Consider the following 13,412-nt stretch of genomic DNA (forward strand, 5'->3'; position numbering starts at 1 on the left):
CTGCTGATGGGGCATCTCAATATGTGGAGGCAGATTTGGAGAGCTGAGCGTGTTCAGGCAAGACCCAAATCCTGAAGATACGCTTAGATACATCTGCATTAGCCAGTGCTTCATTTATGGGTGGGTTCAGAAAAGGAATAAGGGCACAAACCTCATCTTCAACCCCAGTGTGCTCATGCTTGACTGTTGATCATTTCAGCATGTTCGTTGCTGTCCTTTTACCACAATCAGTTCTTTAGTATGGTTCTTCTGAGATGATCACACATCTCTGATCAGACTCCACATTCACAGACACACAAATAAAACACACACAGGCATATTTTTTTCCTTAGATCCAGGCACAAAGCTTAGAGGCGCCAATCTAACACCGGTCATCCTCATCAGTGTCACTGAGAAGCTCACAGCCTGACGCCCCTGACGGGCTTGTGCTAGTCGCTTACGGAAATGTCCGTTAGGCACCCGCCAGGTGTGACGTAGTTGTGGAGCGGAGCTGATGGTGTTGGAGCGCCCAGGCTGGTTGCCATGGCAGCCTCAAAAGTGAGAGTCTCCTCTACACCACTTGAGTCCGGACTGTTAACGCCCTCCTGCAGTGGCAGATACGGCCCGAGATGTATCGGTGAGGGGGTGGAGGGGCCATGGCGGTGCCTGGTCCCGTCCCGGTTGGTTCCTCACCTTCCTCTGTGGGTTGGGCCCTTGACCGAGCCTCCCTTGTGTGGGATGAGCACGGCAGACTAACGGAGAGTAGGATATGTGAGGCCGAGGCCGAGAAGGTGTCTGTGGGAGTTGACGGCGCCCTCGAGGTGTCCCTGAATCAGAAGTAGAGGGAATTGGGCTGCTTGAACTATTGCCCTATAGGGATAAGAAGATATGGGGTAAATGATTTTGGGTAAATAAATTGAGAGAGAGACAGAGAAAGCAATGACATGATGAAATAAATGCATAATTATGTACATTGCAGACACAAAGTTTGGTGTCTGTAAAATTTTGAAAAGCTTTGGACAAAGGTTTCTTATGCTCACCAAAATTTTTTTAAATCAAAAATATAGTAGTGATATTGTGAAATGTTATTATAATTTAATATATATTAAAATACTATTTGTTTATTTAATGGTAAAGTTGACTTTTCACCAGCCATTTCTCCAGTCTTCAGTGTCACATTATCCATCTAAAATCTTTTAAATTTGCCGATGCTCAAAGAGCAAATCTTATTCTAATCAATGTTAAAAAAAGTTGTGCTTCTTAATATTTTTTTATAGAAAGTGTGATGCATTTCTGGATTCAGCATTCTCTTATAAAATCTGTAAACTGTGTTCTTTTTAAATAAATATCTTTACATGTTTTTATTGCCATAATCATTTAATTGAAATTACAATTCTTCAAAATTCTTAGCACTTTCCATAGCAAACACTAAATATTCTGCCAGGTCACATGTTTTTGTTCTCACCTGTCTGAGGGTCGTGTGTTTCCTGCCCTCACTGGGGGAACGAGAGGGGCGTCTCTCCTGGGACTGACTCCTTTCTTCTGAGTTGCAGCGAGACACATCTGGAGACAGCAGGTGTCTTCTCTCTTAGACCGTCCTCTCTTTGTCCACTGGCTCCCGCAGGTTTGACCTGACAGCTGCACATGCACAAGCATAAGCACGTTAAGGCAAGGGCAGACAGAGAAACACACATAAATATGGCCATAGCCTGGGCACCTTCATAAATCACATACATGTGTACTGGTTCTGGGTACCCAGCAATCTGCATATTTTGTATGTCTTAATCTTATCTGACACACACAATTTATTTAGCCTCTCAACTGATGAGCTGAAGCAGGTGTGTTAAATAAAGACCGGGACTGAATTATCTTAGTATTGACTTGGTACTAAAATACTGGTTCTTTTGACATCCCTACTGCAAACTGACCTCTGAAGCTTCTTTTTTGTCTGGGTCTTTCCAGTCGGTCTGGGCTCACCCTCTCCAGCGAGAACTCTTCCTGCCAGTCACCATTCACACACTGATCACCAATCGTGGAGAACGAGCGCTTCATCAGTTTGCTCTCTGAAGACACCTGCTGTACATGCACAAAATACAAAAACACAAAACACGCACGCAAACCCCAAGGGCACACATGCATCAACAATCAGAACAAAAAGACAAAAATGAAACAAATACATATTATGCTGGAAAATTTACACATGCTCTCTTTGAAACCGCACAGTGATATTACACTAAACAATGTAAATGAAATGAGTTCCTATACAAAAAAAAAGTTTCCGAACTGAGTTTTAACAAAGTTAACCACCACCACCTACAGTCCCCGCTGGAAAAACTGGTTGGTCAAGCTGGTTAAGATGGTTTGTTTCTGGTAGCTGCTTACGCCACTGCTCCCTACTAACTTAAACAAGGTGCTCCACCAGTTTTAAACAGGTTGACCTTTGGGCATACCAGTTAATCAACATCTAAAACTTTTACCCCAGATAAATGGTATATAATATTATATTATACATTAATGATATATACATATTTACATTACTTTTATATCTATATAAATGATCAAAACAAATTTTAAAATAATGATATATATTTATATAGCTAGAATATTTTCAGAATTTATATTTTAAACACTATGATTCCATATTAACATTCTCAAGAGGTAAAAACATGTTACCAAACCTAAATCTGAAGCTGGTTTTAGTTTTTCCAGCAGGGTTAGACATTACATTCCCACCAAATCACAAACGACACCTTTCTACATGCTGTTTCCATTCCCTTTGGGATCAGCAGCAACGCTGACGCTAACCATAGAGCAGATTTACACAGAGCAGCTAGTTATCGCTAGGTTGCTTAACACAGGTAGTACCTGTGGCTCTATCGCCAGGCGAGGCATGGAAGAGGCTCGGATAGAGACACTCTCCCCTGGCACTTGCAGAGGATCGGTCTGCATGCTAGTGGGGCACAGCACACTGCTAAATTCCTTTGTGCTCTGGCACCTACGCAGTTAGAAAGAGAAAAATGGGGAGGAGGTAAAGACATTCAGCCCACAACACTTAGGAGCTCTAAAGCCCCATTCACACCAAGAGCCTTAACAATAGCTATAACGATAATTATATTTGTGTTTACAGCAGTATTTGGTTTTTTTTACACATTCAGTTTTAAAATGAACTTGCAACAATGCAACTGACTTGCTGCTGCTTTATGCTAGATACCAAAAGAGAAACGACTATCCTACATTAGATAAAGATAAAAGAGAGACTCTGCTAACAGAGTTTCGCTTGAAGAGTCGGTTTATGCTGTTGCATTTACACTGCTTTTACCAGCAGATGTCTTCAACATGCAATATTTTGAGCATATCAGTCAATCTAACTAGTGTAATCTATCTGATTTAACATCGAATTTAGCTAATGCAGCCAATGTAGTAGAATAAAAACTACCGCCTTTTTCAGTACAACTCTAAAGAAGGCAAGACTATGTTGTAGAAACTAGTGCTGTATACGTGAGGTAGTTTTCATGTTTACTCTGTAGAACTTCGTGATGTATTTTGGTATTTTAATGTGCAAGCTCTATAAATTAAAAAGAAAGGATGTGAATGTTTTATCGCTCATCAGCTTTAAAAACTGAAACTGATTCCAACAATATTGTTTTTTCTATATCTTTATAGTTGTGGTGTGAACTTTTATTCGCTCATATTTAATATAATTTTTAGAACTTGTGATTCTTGGTGTGAGCAGGCCTCAAATATTGTTGCACCAAGTGTAACTGTTAGAGGGACATAGAATAGAAATGCAAGGTTATGTACTGAAGTCAAAATAACCTGGCTAATCTTATACTCCTTTTAGAAGCAAGTATTTATTTAAAGACAAGTTTATACACAAAATGTCATAGAGGAAAAGTAAAGTGGCAAGAGGGAAGCACCATAAGCACAACATAGAGCCAATACATATAAGCAACTCAAAGGGGGTGTAGAAACTTTCAAGCAAAGCCACACATATTGGGCATACACACAAGCGCTCTAACACAAAAAGTGTTCCAAACATAAACCAACCTAAATCCCATAAGATATTTAGTGTTATATCACAGTTCATGGCAGAGAGGCAAAGAAAAAGCTACCAGGAGGGGTATAAAATAAGAGTAATGGATAAGAGTACAGAAAGACATCTAAGCTTGTGTATAACTGCTCACTGGTTATATAAGTGCTGGAAGTTATCTGACCTGGCAGTCTAACCTTGAGAAACCACATCAATACACCCTTCCAAACCTTAAAAACAGCTCTCTAAAATCTCTCCCTTTACAAGGCCAGAAGGCAAATAATAAAGGAATGACAATAAAGCTGCAAATATGAAAAAATATGAGTAGAAGCATCATGCAGGATTGTGAATCAGAGAGGTGATGTCCATGCAGATGACTTTCTGACAGACTGAAGATCAATGCCAATTACAGTCCGTGCTTTGCAAATCAGTTGTTTTTAAAAAAATTAGTTTTACTTTTCTATCTCTAAAACCTTTACAAATAGATCAGTTACTGGCTGTGTTGTATTCAGACCCTGTTAGCATTTGTCAGTTTTCCAAACAGAATTATTCATGAATTCATCAATTAACTGAGAATGAGCCTGAATTCACATACAATTTGGGAATTTCAATTAGATTGTGAATTTGAATCTTGTTATAAAAAATATAAAGTAGCTATCAGGTATTTCATGCACATGTATAAAACAATGAATAAAACACATCATGTAAGACATGTAAAAATTAGATGTATTTCTTTGTATATTTAGTTTCTCCTACCATACTCTGAAGGTGATACTGGTGTTGGTATTCATCCCTCTCCTCCATGCTGTCTTGGGCCATGGGCTGCATAAAGAGATCTTGAGGAGAGATGGGACTCAGTGCCACAAACCCACCTCTACTTCTGAGAAAATAGAGAAATAGTAGTTTTCAAACTGAGGGTCCAAACATTGTTTTTGCCAATCAGAAATTTTTAGCACCATTTATTTCAGATGGTTGCAACATTGTAAGTGAGTACAATAAAAAAGACTAAGACCTTGTCCCATGCTTATCAAAATGATGATTATTTTAAGAAAAGGGATATAAAATTTAATACAAAAACTATATATTTTTTATCATATAGTATTAACATGTAACAGATAGATAAATTGTACATTATGTAAAAGTAACTAAAACTGTGACAAAACATTTACACTACTTAAAATTAGCAGTTAATATATAATACATTAACTGAAATATATTTCAGCTTAGTTGCCAAGGCAATATTTCTCATTTGAATGTAATTCAAATGTAACAAATTAAAATAAACTAAAACTATATAGACATAAAAAGTAATACAAATTACAAAACCACAACAGAAAGATACTTAGCTTAAATTAAAATGAAAACTGAAATATAAAAATAAAATCTAACTTAAAATCTTAACAATATTAGTATATCAATTATACTAAAATAAGGGATCAGGCAGACACAGGACGATTATACTGTAAGCATACACACACACACACACAACATGTACAATTACAGGGCAGATCCTGCACTGTGGGACAGGAATGGCAGAGCTTTGGCACTGCAGAGAATATCCTGTGGCAAATGAAGATGCATCCATGCGTTGGAACATTGGTGCGTGTTTCTGCAAGACAACATTAGATGGTTAGTACAATCTTTCCAGCAACACAGTAATCCAGTACAAAAATCAGTACATCTTTTTCAAACTTTAGGAAGTTTACACTTTAAATTTATATAATTGAGATTTTTTTTAGTGAAATTAACAGCATTCTATACAGTTATATACATGGCAATTGCATTGTCAATGTCGCAACCTAATTGAATAGGCATTAAAAGTATTTAGCTCTGAATTTCTAGTTCTGTAGAAAGTAAAAGACATCTTTACCTGTTCCTCAAGCTGTTGCCGGAGCTTCTTAGCTTTGTTCTGCTTGTAGTAGTCCATGATCATCATGGCTGCATAAATCTTCCCAATGGTCATGTCACTGGCTGGAAGAAAGATTTTGGCGTTTGTTGTAGAAAGCTAAGTTTTAAATGCAGACTGCAAATTACTTTAACTTTCAGGGGAGTCAGGGGGCCTAGTGGCCTATCATGGTACCACAAGCTAAACTGTCAAGTTGTAGGTGAATTATACCAAAAATGTAAATAACATGTTGTTAAATTAAAAAAGAAATTACAAAAAAATAAAGAAAGTCTCTGCAAGATCGCTCACCTTGTGGATGGGTACAAGCAGATCAAGAGATTTCTGGGAGAGGTGTGGCCAGATAACACTGATTTCCTTCTGCAATTCTATGTCCATCTGACCCCTGTCCTCACCCCCTGTAACACAAAGACCGTTTAACTAATATTACTCTTGAAACAAATAACAAATCAGGTTGTTTGATCTTGAACCTAAAATTAGCAGTAGTGGCAACCTCGAGCAATTTTAATATCCAGCGCAGTGCGATCAGAGCCATAAGAGTGGAGGTGAAGTGGACAGACATGTCTTCATCCACTGGCATGTTCATCAGAACCAACCTCTGAGAAAAAAAAGTCATGGTAAGGACAGAAAACAATCGAAACACAAGTACTTGTGCGTGAGCATGCTTTTAAAATAGTGAACAGACATATAGGTTTAGTGTTTTTTTAACTTCTACAGTTAACACTAACAGAATGTCACAACATCACACATTCATGCACACAGTTGAAACACATATACTGGATAGAGACAGATTAGAGATTTATGCATTGAAATTGGAAAAGGATCACACTTTATGAATATGCCCTTTGCAATATGTCTTTAACACTGGAATAAATGTCAGGGTTATGACAGTGTTGAAGACTTCACATATTCAAATAAAGTATCATTTGGTGGATGTACAGGGACTTCACGGTAGAATGATTAAAAGACAATGACAAAGAATAACATCATTGATCTTCACGCCAAATTATATTATAGCTATATGTATTGAAATTATTTGACATACAGTGACCCTACAACACTTGAGTTGTCACTGCATTACAAAAAAATATGTTTAGCTAGCTTGTGTTTCACAAATCATTTTCACTTGGTACTGCAAATATACAGAATTCATATTCTTTTAGCTTAAGAGAAATATTGGGGACACTGTTATTACAGCCCTGAGCTCGAGCCTCTGAAACCAAGCAGACTTCATTCAAATTGTAATACTGCAGACTACCTTATACGCCACTTTGGGAGGGGCATTTCTTGCCCAGGCTGTTGGTGGCGACATGCAGGTCAGCATCTCGCATATATCAGTGTAATGAATACGCCACTAGGAGGGGGCAGTCACCGGGGGCAATGTGATGAAGAAGAGGAGGAGGAAGAAGAATTGGGCATTCCCAAGGAACGAGGGAAGAGAGGAATTGGCGTAGAGGAAAAAGAAAACAACAGAAAAGATAGAGGGAGAAGGAAGAAACAGGAAAGGGAAGGTCATATTAATGTGTTTGATACTTAAGAAAAGAAAAACTGTCAAAAAGGGAAACTGATTAAACATAGAAGTGAGGTCAGGTGAAGGTCTTTCTATGCAATGCCGGCATAGAAGAGGCTAAAGGAGAGAAAAATATTAAAACAGCCAAAGATCTGATGAGTCAAGCAGGTGGATCTGAGGATTTGACTGGTTGTATTAAAAGGGAGCACTGCTATTATAATACATTAACCCACAAGCAGCAATGTGCTTGAAGTCAGAAATTAACAAGGGCTCTGGTTAAAGATCGTAGCAAAAAAAATAATAAAATAAAATAAACAAATACATTTTTATAGGTATATGTGCAAAAATAATATTTATTAAATATAATACATGCATAAAAATATAATCATAAAAATATAGTCATGTATAAACAAAATGAATACCATATAAGTGTGATCAAATATAATATATGAACAAACTGTTTTATATAATGTGTTAGATTAAATATAAAAATGATTTAATTCTGAATATAAAATAGTAACCTTCATATATTTTTTTTTAAATGCCCTCAATAGGTAAAACTGCCAAATAGCAATTATTCCCCTTTATAAATATAAAGTTAATTTATGAAGTTAAATTAATGTAGGTCAGGGGAGAGATGAGCTTAATGTTCTGTTGATTTACAAACAGGTGAGGCAATGGCGAAGCTGAGGAGTCTGCCCTCCTCTAACCTAAAAACCCACATTTATACAATAATGTTCTATGAAAGCCCCAAATCCAATTCAGACACAGAGAGACTAAATCCCTACTGACATCCATTGGCAGTGTTAGATATTATCTAATGGAGTTCACTGATGGATGGCTCTCAGTGTCATTAACTGCAGCAGTTATTCACACTTCAGAGAGGGCCACGGGCCAAAGGGATGAGCTGTCTCTCTGTGCGCTGAGCTCTTGTCTCTGCCAGTCTTTGACCCGGTGGAAAGTAGCACTAGAGTAGATCACGGAAACGAGAAGGGGGTGAGGGGTGTTATCTAGTGAAGGAGTGGGGAATGATAAAAGGAGAGAAGGAGAGAGAGGCAGAGGGGTAGTTTTTTGTGGGTGAACCAAACCTTGCATGCCAACTTGTAGGGACAATTCTTTCCAAAGCCCAGTGGAGGTGATATTGTGCGTACTACTTTGTACATCTCCTTATAGTGTAGTTTTCCACTGAGAAGGAAATACTGGCCGTTAACAGTAAATTAGACAACTTCAAGATAAATGTAGTTGGAGTGTTTTTTTCATGATATGTTTTATGTACATTTTAAAGGGTCATACCATATATTAAGTTTAAGGTTTTTTTGCACCAAAAATCATCAAGATTTCACAGCCTTTCTCTGAATTATGGAATCAAACTGCTGTAATTTTGCAGCTGTAATTTTCAAAGACAGATATTGACAGATATATTGCAGGTTAGTCTCATTAAATCAGTGGTTCCCAACCGGTGCCAAGTGCACTAAGGGGTGCCGTGAGATCTTTTGAGGGTGCCGCCAAAAATTTCGGGAAAAAAATGCACTAACGCCATTCTCTCTTGGCGGGAGGGGAGGGAGGGAGAGACTACTGCGAGATAGCGGAGAGTAGAGACCCGCAATCCCGCTGGAGTACCACTGGGGTCTCGTACCCGAATCAACCAGTGCAGGCATGGACGAGGTTTGATATGTGAACGCCGGTGCGGGGCGTTCGTGTGTGCGGTTATGGAGAATAAAATTATTTTCATGGACTCCCCAAAATGGAAATATCTTAAAATTAAATAGTTAAAAAGAAATAAAATATTATTTATCTGCTGCACAAAAGCAACACGAACAACTCAAAATAACGTAAATTGAGGAAAAAAAGACCATAGACCCACAATTTAGGCAAAATGTCTGAAGAGCATGACACAGGTGGAGCGCTTAGTGCTACAGATATTAGTTCATTATTAAAGAAAAGGAAATATACAGAACTACAAAGACTGGTATGGAAAGCACCTTCCTTTGCGAGCTGCATAAATGCAGCAAAATACTTTCGTATACAGCAGCTACAAGTCTGGAACTTCAGGTCTGAAGCGCCATGTGTGCACAGTTTTAATGTTTACATGCGAAGCGGAGCGGACAAAACTGTTTTAGCGGGACAAAATAATCTATTTGTTGCGGAAAGAACCTCGCGGGAGCGGGAATGAAAAAATCTGTCCCGCGCAGGTACCTTCCATCCTCATGAGGGTTGTGGATTGACGCGTTTAAGGGCGCACATCGAGTCGCCACCCAGCATGCCTCAGTACTGATTGGTGACTCAAAGGAGGCAGAAGATAGATTTCGCACAGCACTTTCGAGTGCAATTTCTTGTGATAAGCTAAAACTGTGTTTGTCGCTCTCTACTTAACTATCTAATTTAAGCCTCTGTGATTTTTTCTGCATATTTTGTATCAGGCAGAATCAGTGTAAACAGTATTCTCATATCATCTAGGAGGTATAAGATAAACTCTCGAAATGAAATGAATAAATAAATAATATAAGAAAAAAAGCTACGGAGATTTTAAATATCTATTTTCCTTATAAGAACTTTTGAAAGGCTTTCCAAGGTGCCTCAAACAAGAAAAGGTTAGGAACCACTGCATTAAATGATGTCCGAATTCAGAAGAATTTGCTTAATGTAAAAGCTCTGGTCTCAAAAGACAAAAAAAAATTATCATGATATGACCCCTTTAAATAATCCTGCAGGGTTACAAATTAGTGTAAAGAAAGAAACAGAAACATTAGTGACAATTACAAAGTAAATTTACATTGTACATTTTTTTAAAATAAGACTTTCATTAGGGATATGTTTAAAAATTGTGTGTATTTATAAATACCTTATAATGAATTAAATACTATGTTGCAGAATGAGAACATTTTTTTGACATCTGTGTTACGTGTGATCGACTGAAAGGAGTGGAAGGTATCTCTCACCATGCTGCACGGTCATACTCTCCCCAGATCCGTACAAACTCATCCAAGTGATGAGGACCCAGAATGGATGAGTCACGTGTCAGGTACTCAAAATTATCCATAATCACAGCCACAAACAAATTTAGCATCTATAAGAGAGTTAGACATGTGAAAATAAAGACAGCTAAATAGACAGAAAAGTAAAAAGGTATTCAGAGTGAGCTTCAGAGTGTCAAACAGGGGCAGATTGTTATGTTTTTTAATGATACTAGTTTCATTTAAATTAATTTATTTTATTTCATGGGTTTTATTTTTTTTTTAATGTGTTAAAACTTGCCATATGTTTTTTGTGAATAGGTTTTAGTGTGAAGTTTTGCAATGCTGAGTATTTGTATCATTAAAATAAATAGTGTCTTACCAGAAAAGAGCTGAAGAAGATGAAGGAGACAAAGTAGAAGTATGCAAAGTCTGTACCACAATCTTTTTCTGAGTTGTTGTTGAGTTGTTGAAAGACTCATCTTTTCACATTCCTTCTCTCCTAAACAGGATAACATGATTTCCTGCCATGACTCACCTGTTGCACTCCTAAATACACACACACACACACAAATAAATATAAATATAAATATAAATATAAATATATATATATATATATATATATATATATACACACATACATACACATATATATATATATATATATATATATATATATATATATATATATATATATATATATATATATATATATATATACATACATATACATATACATATACACATGTACATCAAACATTAATGGTCCTTTCCACTGCGTGGTATGGCTCGGCACGGTTTGGGAAGGATTATCCTCCTTAGCAATAAAAGAATAGAATGTCTGTACTTCCGAATAGACCACAAAACATTTTTTGGTTGTTAAAAGAAGGTGCGCTCGTTTAAAACAGTTGTGTTCGTTTCTTCGCTGGCTATGCTGATTTAAATCTTGCACGTCTATGTGTGTTTCACACAAGTTCAATGACGCAGGTAGTGCTGATTCTCTCCAGCCAATCAGTGTTTAGCAGAGTGTACTCGTCACATTTTGGTAATGGTACTGTACGCTTAGAACCTCAGCCGAGGTGGTGCTCGTACCATATATATATACCAAAAAAAGTACCATGTCCCAGTGGAAAACCCCCCAAAAGTGAACTGTACTATGCCATATTATGCAGTGGAAAAGTGCCATAAGTCACATTTATTTACCCCCATAGGATGGACTGCTTGATTGTATGAGCTTCCTAGTAAAATAAATGTAGCACCTGTTTTTTACATCGAAAACGAAGTTAATCTTACCTAAACAACAGCATGAGTGCACCAAAAAATGTCTTAAAGTTGTTGTGTTCGTTGATATGGCTTTTTGGATTTAGCTTGATGTTGCCAAATACCTTTAGTGAGATTACAAATACATAAAAGGTGTCATTTTCAGGTATTAATGAGTACAGTTGATATGAAGTGAGTCAAATGAAGAGACAGAGAGAAGAATATAAAGATGGGACATTCTGGGAACAAACACAACCTTTACCTGCATGCCAATGATGGCATAGATGAAAAACAGCATTGCAATTAGCAGACAGACATATGGAAGAGCCTGCAAGACAAATCTCATGTTAAACATTAAAGTCAAAAATATATAGTAAATAATTTTTTCATTTCCTGATATGTAACCCAGATGTTATCAGTAATGGGCAAATATTACAATTACATAACTGCTTGCTATTGAATACAAAGTACAAAGCTTACAATAATAGACAGCACATTTAAGTTGAAATTATCTTTAAAACTAAGGTTTAATGTGTAAGTACTGTAACATGTTACAGTAGAAGAATATATAAGTATGAGGCCCCGATCACAATAGAAGAATGTGGCTCGATCACACAGAATGTGTTTTTCAAGTTTGAAAATATAAGCGAACCACACTGCCTTTTTTGGTTGACTTTTTGTTCATTTAGAATTTTTTATGTTGCCTACCGAATCAGCTGTCAGTCTAATGACGAGCACTTAAAAAATCTTTGGTATGCTTTTAAGTAAGTTGTCATATTATAAGAAACTTAAAAGTTCAGCCCTATGACAGCCACCACAAGTTTCTCCTCCATCATTGCAATCTCTCTATTTTCCAAGCAACTTTCGCCACCACAATTGAAGCCCTGTCTTTCCATTCAAAAATCGAAAAAAAAAAATCAAACTACAGTTTGCTTTTCTACTCAGAGATGCTTTTTTTCAACTCAAAAATGGTGCCTGTCACTTCAAAAACACATTCTGTCTGATTGGGGCCTTTTATTGTGGTGCTACTGTAGTAAAAGCCAGGTCTGACCTTGAAAGACTGAACAAAAGTCCAAAGCAGAATACGGATGGTGTAGCCCTGACGCAGAAGTTTTATCAACCGAGCAGCCCGGAATAACTTCAGAAAGCCCATATTAAAACTCTGCAAACCAATCAGAACACAAAGGGTTATTGCGTATGCAAATAAATACCGGACACAAACAAATCTAAATACAAAGGTCACTGCTTCTTGAAATACAGCTTGAGTGTTGAGAACATAGCAATCACAAAGGAACTTGCTCATGCAATATAAATACTGGCTAAAAAGCCATTAGAATAGGGACGTAATTGCTCATGCAAATTACTACGAACAGCAAACACATACTGTATATGAGGCTGTTTGATTTCTCACTTTTGCTGAGTGGACTTTGTCAACCACAATTTCAGTGATGCTTCCTAGAACTGTTATGAAGTCAAATATATTCCACGTGTCTCTGAAATAATTCTGAAAGATATAAAATAATTAATACTAGAAATGCATTTTATTTTATATATATGTATGTATGAGAGAGGGGGAAAGGGGGAGAAAGAAAGAAAGAAAGAAAGAAAGAGAGAGAGAGAGAGAGACAGAGTTCCCAGTGTGTGCTTACCATAATACCAAAAGCCAGGATCTTGAGAACACATTCCACAGTGAAAATAACAGTGAACACAGTGTTGAGGTATTTTAGCACATTGTCATAGCCTTCAATAGGGTCATGATGCTGATAGAAAGCAAAA

General features: G+C 37.2%; 1 pseudogene; it reads right to left on the minus strand.

The window, feature by feature from the left end:
• Positions 1-361: 361 nt before the first annotated feature.
• The window catches only part of LOC122350885, a 35,114-nt pseudogene continuing 22,063 nt past the window's right edge, over positions 362-13,412 (minus strand).

Source organism: Puntigrus tetrazona, chromosome 8 (genome assembly GCF_018831695.1).
Source record: "Puntigrus tetrazona isolate hp1 chromosome 8, ASM1883169v1, whole genome shotgun sequence".
Classification (NCBI taxonomy): Eukaryota; Metazoa; Chordata; class Actinopteri; order Cypriniformes; family Cyprinidae; genus Puntigrus; species Puntigrus tetrazona.